Here is a 7,644-nt window from a genome sequence, read left to right on the forward strand (position 1 = left end):
ATTATCAGGCAGTGGCTAATTACAGACATTTTAAGTTGCGTATATGAGTGATATCCTGTCATTGTAAAGTGCTGTGCAATAAGTAAAAGATCGGTTTGGGGATTTTAAATATCAATATCGATATAATCAAATGAAGATCGCAGTTAGTCGGAAAATCTATATTTTTACACAGCCCTGGTGTTAAACGCATAAGTTTGGACCAGCGTGTCCGCAAGAGAAACGGGCTCATTTTCAGTTTCTCTTGTGCCTCATAGAAGCGTCTCTGACTGCACTGAGAAACGCTACTCTGAGTTTGCACTTATTTAGACGACCTGCTTCGTCTTTATTGAAATGTTGGACATGATGTGAATACAGAAATAATTGAATAAAAATATTGATACAGGGATCTAAAGTATCGGTACAATATTGTGAGGAAAAGTATTGCGATATATCGATATTTTATATTATTGGCACAGCCCTAGTTGGTAAAACATTGGCCAAGCACTTGCATTTGCATACACGTATACTTGTGTAAAGTATGCTTCTGGCCTTTGCCTTCTAGTGGGCTGCTAAATATTCTTTGTTGCTTCAACCCGAACATGGTAAAGCCGATCTGAAGAACAAACACAGGACAGGTTAAACCCAAATTAGCTATAAAATTTAATTTGCACTGCTGAATTATGGGAGAAACAATATCCTTTACTTTTTACTAAAAAATCTCTTTGAACAATCTGCTAACTTGTTGATAATGTCTTGAGGAATGACAAAAGAGCAACACAATATTCATTTAGAATTACGCCACTGTCTTATTTTTCCATGATTGTCTCCAATTCAAACAGACATTTGGAACTCTTATGACATGTTGACTGTGGCCAACGTTAAAATATTTTTGTTTATTCACATACTCTTATGTTATTGAAGCCTCTAATTCACCTTTTAACTAAGAAGCTGATCCTGATCAACAATAGACATGAACCTCCTTTCCCCACCATCCAGACAAGAACCCCCAGGCTTGTTCAGCATGTGGAGCGTCTGAAGAAAACAACCAGAGGAATGAGAAAAGAACCAGGAGAAAACTCCCCTGATGGACTCTAGTGTCTGATGTTTTTGCCTCTAAACTTCCTCCTGGCTCTTTCCCCACTGAGCCTGTGTCCAAACACACTTTAGGGCCAACCTGGGTAATTAATACACCTAATCATGTCCCTAAGCTGCTTCTATTGTGATGGCCTGACCACTGCGCCAGCATCATATTTCTGACCCCACCCCCCACCATTCTTTCCACACATTCTTATGCTCTCCCACACTCAGCTAATATGGATCCAGCTGTTTTTTTTTTTATTTATTTATTTTTTTTTCAACAATCAATAATTACTTTTATATTTGTGTAGAAGCCATTGTGTAATCGATACGGGTCGAGAAAAGCAAATTGCAGTCCCCTTTCCTAATGATTTTGTTTTGCTTGACTTGATGAGAAAGATGTTTATTATCTGATTATAAGGCAGCTTTATGTGAGTCAACTTTTAGCCTCAGCATCTCTCAGGGGAGGCATTTTGCTGCCCACTTCATATCATTGCATTCTACTGCCACATGTTAGAAGGTAGGCTGTGAAATTCACACCTGACACTTCCTGAATTGTCTTACAGCTGTCGCCAACTGATATCTTCCACCTACATCATTTTCATTAGAAGTCAAGTGTTTTTCACTCATGTTGTTGTTCTTGCTAGTTCATCTGGAAGCTTGATTGTTTCTACAATGACCAAATTAGACAAAAACATACAGTTAGTACTAACTCGCCTTGAATTACTAATTTTGACTGTTGCAATTTAGGAAGCAAATAGATCAATAAAGGAAAATGGGATATATTCAGAATTGAGCAACAAAATCAGGAAATCCAATTTTTCAACTTCTCCACACAAATAAAATAGTTAAACACATAAAAAAAAAAAAAAAAAAAAAAAAAAAAAGACAAAGCACAACTGTGGAATGCTAAAGCCTGTGATTCAACAAATGTTTGATCATAACTTGATTGCCGTGTCTGTCTCACATGTACAGTCTGAGCCCTGCAGCGATACAACATGTAACAAAAAGGCCCAACTTCCTTTTGCCCAGCCCAAGGGCAACACAAAGCACAATAACAAACAGCTCAGGCAGCAGAAAGCATCTGCTCTCTGGGCATGTGACTCTGCAGACAGATGTTGGAGCCCAGCTGTTAACACAAGATCATTTGAATGTATAGGGAGAGGGATCCCATTTGTGTTTCCTCTGATGATTATTTCCCCCCTTCTTCTCACAATAATCTTCCTACAGCTCTATTGCTGTCTGTTTTCCTCTTTCTCATCTTCTCACATGCACACGCACGTACACACACACACACACACACACACACACACACACACACACAGAAACTAGCACAAACGTGTATTCTGTGAAAACATCAATGGCTTCACTGTACTTGAGGCCCACCCTGTAGCCGTAAGCTCAGGACATCCTATTATCTTCCATGTATGTACATGCTTGCTATCTCTAAGGCTTTTCCATTCACCTTTACAGATATCCACATTGCAAAACTACATCTTAGAAGGGTTTGTGTAAGGATCTAAATGTTGTGTTTGTATATGTTTGGAGTTATTTAGCCGAGTAACCTTTTTTATCAGGAATAGGAATTTATTTTACTTGTCTGATAAAAACAATATTGGAATTTATTAAAGTTTATGCACATCTTTGTGCATAAAACTACTGAATTTATTCATACATGTGAACATTTCAAACAAATAATATTATTATTTGTTATATTATTATTATACAGCTTTAGAAACAATTAACATATATACAGTTAATAACATATTGCTAAAAAGACTGATCACAATGTAGATTTGGTAACAGGAGGTTGAAAGTTCTGCTACTGAAATCGGATTTGCTTCCCAAAATTCAAAACTACTGCCCCCAGTGGCCAAAGCTTGAAGTGCTATCTAGGTAAAGGTATGGGGGTGTTTTGGGAGCGGCAGAACTGAAACTCTGTACATATCGTAAATGGCACATTCCTACAATTTGGTGACATTCCAACTTTAAAACTTTTGAAAAATAAAATATACTTTTACAACTATATTCATGTTTCATAATTACAGGGACATGTTAAAGATTGTATTAGTCATACTAGTCAAGCTAAATGACTAAAAAATTCAGATGTCTGTCCAGTTAAATGGGCAGCGTCAGGGTGGAAAATAACAGGGTGGACATTCAGAGGATAAATTAACCACTTCATGGTCTGTGATGAAAGGTCATAATATCATGACATAACAGGGTGGACAATAAATCAAAGGACTTCTGAAGCAGCAAAACAAGTGGGTATACAAAGGGTATACACAAATTTGTATCCTTAGAAGTCCTTATACGCAAACAGCCCTGGGGAAAAAAGTAAGCATAGAGCATATATGTGTGTATGGCCCCGACTACACCACTGATCCTTGCACAGACACTGAGTGAAGCAGTGCATGCTCATTGTACGCAACGCATGTCCCGGGCATAATAAACACTGGAGCAGATTTACTCTACGAAGAATGAAGATTCTTCATCCGCAAGTGTGCGAGTGATACGGGCAAGCTGCTATCTCTCTTCGCATCATGCTAAAATGGTCACTGACTTTCACCTGAAAATGTTTCAAAGGCAAAACCGCCCAAGAGAGATCCCGCGTGTTAGCGATAGATACTGAAGGACCTGGCCATTCAGCAAGCTGCAGCCAGGTATATTTGTAGAGACTGAACGGCAGCCAGAGAAAATATTAGTTTTGAGATTTTAAACCTCATAAAATTAAATGTCTGTCAGGATTGTATGTGTTTTTGTTCTGTTTCCTTGTCATGTGATCTGGTCATGTGTTTCCCATGTTCTTGTGTCTTGTCCCCATTGGTTCATTGTTTCATTAGGTTGTTAGCAGTCTTGTTATCTTGTTTAGAGTTCTAAGTGTTCATTGGTTTTCATTTCCATGTGTTCTCCCTTGTCCAAGTATTTAACCCTCATGTTTGCCATTGTCCATTTTCGAGTATTGTTTGCATGTATCGTTGTTGGTGTACAGCATTCTATGTCAAGTTTCATAGTCAAGCCAAGCCAAGTCATGTCAAGTTAAGTTAAGTTTAGTCAAGTTTATGTTTATGTTTGTTCACGTTTGTAGTTAGGGTTTTTGGATTCCATGCTTGTAAAATAAAACTGCACTTGGGTTCATCACTCATCATCGTCTCTTCGTCTGCCTGTCATTGCTAAGCGTACGTTACAGAATACCTGACCGACCAAAATGAACCCAGCAATCCAGCTTCTTCGTTTACGCCAGGGGAATCGTCCCCTGGAGGATTATGTCACAGAGTTTTGTGGTCTTTGCTACCTTGTTGATTTTAATGAGATTGCCCTCAAGGACTGTTTTCACTTTGGACTGAATGAGCCAGTCTCTTCCCTGATGCCAGGCAGTCAGAATACCCACAGCCTGGCTCAGTATATCGACCTTGCCCTACTAATATGTGGTTCATCGTTCACTATGGGGGAGATGGACGCCAAGCCAGAGTTCCACGTCATGGCCGCCAAGCCAGAGTTCCACGTCATGGCCGCCAAGCCAGAGTTCCACATCATGGCCGCCAAGCCAGAGTTCCACGTCATGGCCCCCAAGCCAGAGTTCCATATCATGACCGCCAAGCCAGAGTTCCTCGTCATGTTTGCTGAGCTAGCGGCATCTTTTTCCCCGGATCCTGAGCCTGCTCCATGCCATGTCACAGCCGCGCCTGTGTCTGCTTCATGCCATGTCACAGCCGTGCCTGAGTCAGCTCCATGACATGTCACAGCCATGCCTGTGTCTGCTCCATGCCATGTCACAGCCACGACTCAGTCTACTCCATGCCAAGTCACAGCCACGCCTGAGACTGCTTCATGCCATGTCACAGCCAAGCTTCAGTCTGCTCCATGCAATGTCTCAGGTTCACCTCTGGTCAACGAGCCAACACCTAAGCCTGCTACGGTCCACGAGCCAACGCCCACGTCTGCCATGTCCAACAAACCAGTGTTGCAAACCTCGTCTGTTCCAGAGCCATCTCTCACTGGGATATTTGAGTTGGAATTGGTTCCCGGCCTTGTGCCCACCCTGAGTTCTCCTGATCAGCTGGTTCCCCCCAAGCCACCGGCTCGATCATCACCCTCTGAGATATCCCAGACACGGAGAACTTTTGAACCTCCAACTCCGCCTAGACCCTCCGAGCCCTGGACTCCGCTTTGGCCTGTTGATCCCTTGACATCAACTCGGCTTTACGTTCCATTGGCTCCACTGCGGTCCTTCAGCCTGTCGGCTTTACCGGGGTCCCTCGTCCCTCCAGCTCCTCCTTGGCCTATCGGTCACCTGCCTCCGCCTTTGCTCTCCAATCCACTGGCTATGCCTTGTCTCTCCAATCCTTCAGCTCCACCGGGGACCTCCTTCCCTACGGCTCCGCCTTGGTCCTCAGCCCCACCGGCTCCGCCTCAGCATTCTGATCATCCAGCTCCACCTTGCTCCTCCGAACCTCCGGCGCTGCCTTGGTCCTCCCTGCCTCTGGCTCCACCCTGGCCAGTTCTCCATGGTTTCACCCCTCAAGCCTCTCACGGCTCCACCTTCCATGGCTCCGCCTCTCGAGCCTCTCATGGCTTCACCCCTCACGGGCTCTGCCCTGGTCTCATGCTCCACGTCATGTTTTCACCAGACCACACCCCACACCTTGTTTCACCATGTTTCCATGTCCTGCCACATAGCCACATTCTAAGTGTTCATTGGTTTTCATTTTCATGTGTTCTCCCTTGTCCAAGTATTTAACCCTCATGTTTGCCATTGTCCATTTTCGAGTATTGTTTGCATGTATCATTGTTGGTGTACAGCGTTCTATGTCATAGTCATAGTCAAGCCAAGCCAAGTCATGTCAAGTTAAGTTAAGTTTATTCAAGTTTATGTTTATGTTTGTTCATGTTTGTAGTTAGGGTATTTGGATTCCACGTTAGTAAAATTAAACTGCACTTGGGATCACTCATCATCGTCTCTTCGTCTACCTATAAAATATTAATACCTGTAAAAATTTGTCTAATTAACTCTATCCGCCAAAAAACAAACAAAAACGTAAATTCTACATAATGTACATATTTAAATAATAATAAAAAATGATGACAAACCAATTTCTTGCAAGCTCTTTGAGACAAATTATAAAGTAAATGTATTTATGATTTTTTTTTTTTTTTTTTATGTTTGTTGTACCATAATTTAATTGTGAATAATCATGTTTAATCACAGAAAAATGTGATTAATTAGTTCGATTCGCAGCCCTAATTTAAACTAATGCAAAAATGTCTAAAGGGGGATGGCACTTTTCAGGATGTTCAGTATGTATTTCATTACATTCAGCAGTATGGGGTCCATTTCAGGGTACATGAACATTCAGAAGCAGCCTGATGATTTCTGGTGTGATTCTGTTGTGCTAAAGACAGAGCAAAATTGAAAGGTGCTGTGAGCAACTTTAAATGAAATGGCACTCAAAAATAGTCCTTATTACCTGACAGATATCACTGAATTAGGTGTCCCAATATATCACACCAGTCTCTGTGAAAGCCCTAGACTGTGACCGAAGTGGCATTCAGATTCTTTGTCAAGCCAATCAGATGACTTTGAGGCACTTTCTGCCTGTCAATCATTTCGCAGGGCAGTACTGTATGTGGCAAGCATAAAGCTGAGAGCATAGTATTTGAAGTGAATCATTCAAGTCTAGGGTTAAATGATTAGTCAAAATTTTCATTGTCGAATAGTCGTTTGATCTCATTTAATGTAACATGATATCACTTTAAACTCTAATGATGGCACACAAGAGCAGCACTGCAGCTCGCACCTGACTGAGGAGAGGAAGAATTACACAGCTTACAGTCCAGATGCACTCTAAACTTTCCAAACAGCTTCAGGTGATGTAGATCGCAAAGTATGAGGGAATTATACAAAAATACCAAATAACTAAATACAGAAGCAATCTCGTTGTGGAATAAGTGGAGCCGGAGCACTTTAAATAAAACACCCTGGCATTACATTGTAGCAAATTAGCTTAAAAGGGAATTATTTATAATTAATTATAACTGGTTATAATTAATAATAAATATTTAGATTAGATCTTAGAATTAACTGTAGCAGAATCGATATTACAATTATTTGATCTGTCCGTCCAGCGAGCAGACAATATAATTATTTATCAATTCTAGGAAGATTACTTTCCTGGCCAAGGAACGATAGCCTTCCTACTTATACAGTGCTAGCAGTAGTTTAGCATGTAGCAAGGAGCAACATTCAGTGACTTTGAATTGTGAGCGGAACACAGAGACAATCAATCGTGAATATAAGGGATTTAATAAATGAAACTATAACTAACATACAAACAAACTAAGCAAAACATACATATATAGAATGAAGGAATGTAAGGAAAAGAGCGACAGAGAGCACAGAATGGCAATATTTCACATCAATTAACCACAACCTAAATGAGAATCATCAGAGGCACAATTCACCTTAAAAGGGGTTCAAACTTAAACGCGCATCTAATCAGTTGTAAATGGTTACTTGCATTGGTTTGTTGCTGAATAAGAGTCTTGATGCGGTAGACGAGGTTCTCGACGATTTCTTTAGGAGTGAGT

This window comes from Myxocyprinus asiaticus, chromosome 26 (genome assembly GCF_019703515.2).
Source record: "Myxocyprinus asiaticus isolate MX2 ecotype Aquarium Trade chromosome 26, UBuf_Myxa_2, whole genome shotgun sequence".
In the NCBI taxonomy this organism is placed as follows: domain Eukaryota; kingdom Metazoa; phylum Chordata; class Actinopteri; order Cypriniformes; family Catostomidae; genus Myxocyprinus; species Myxocyprinus asiaticus.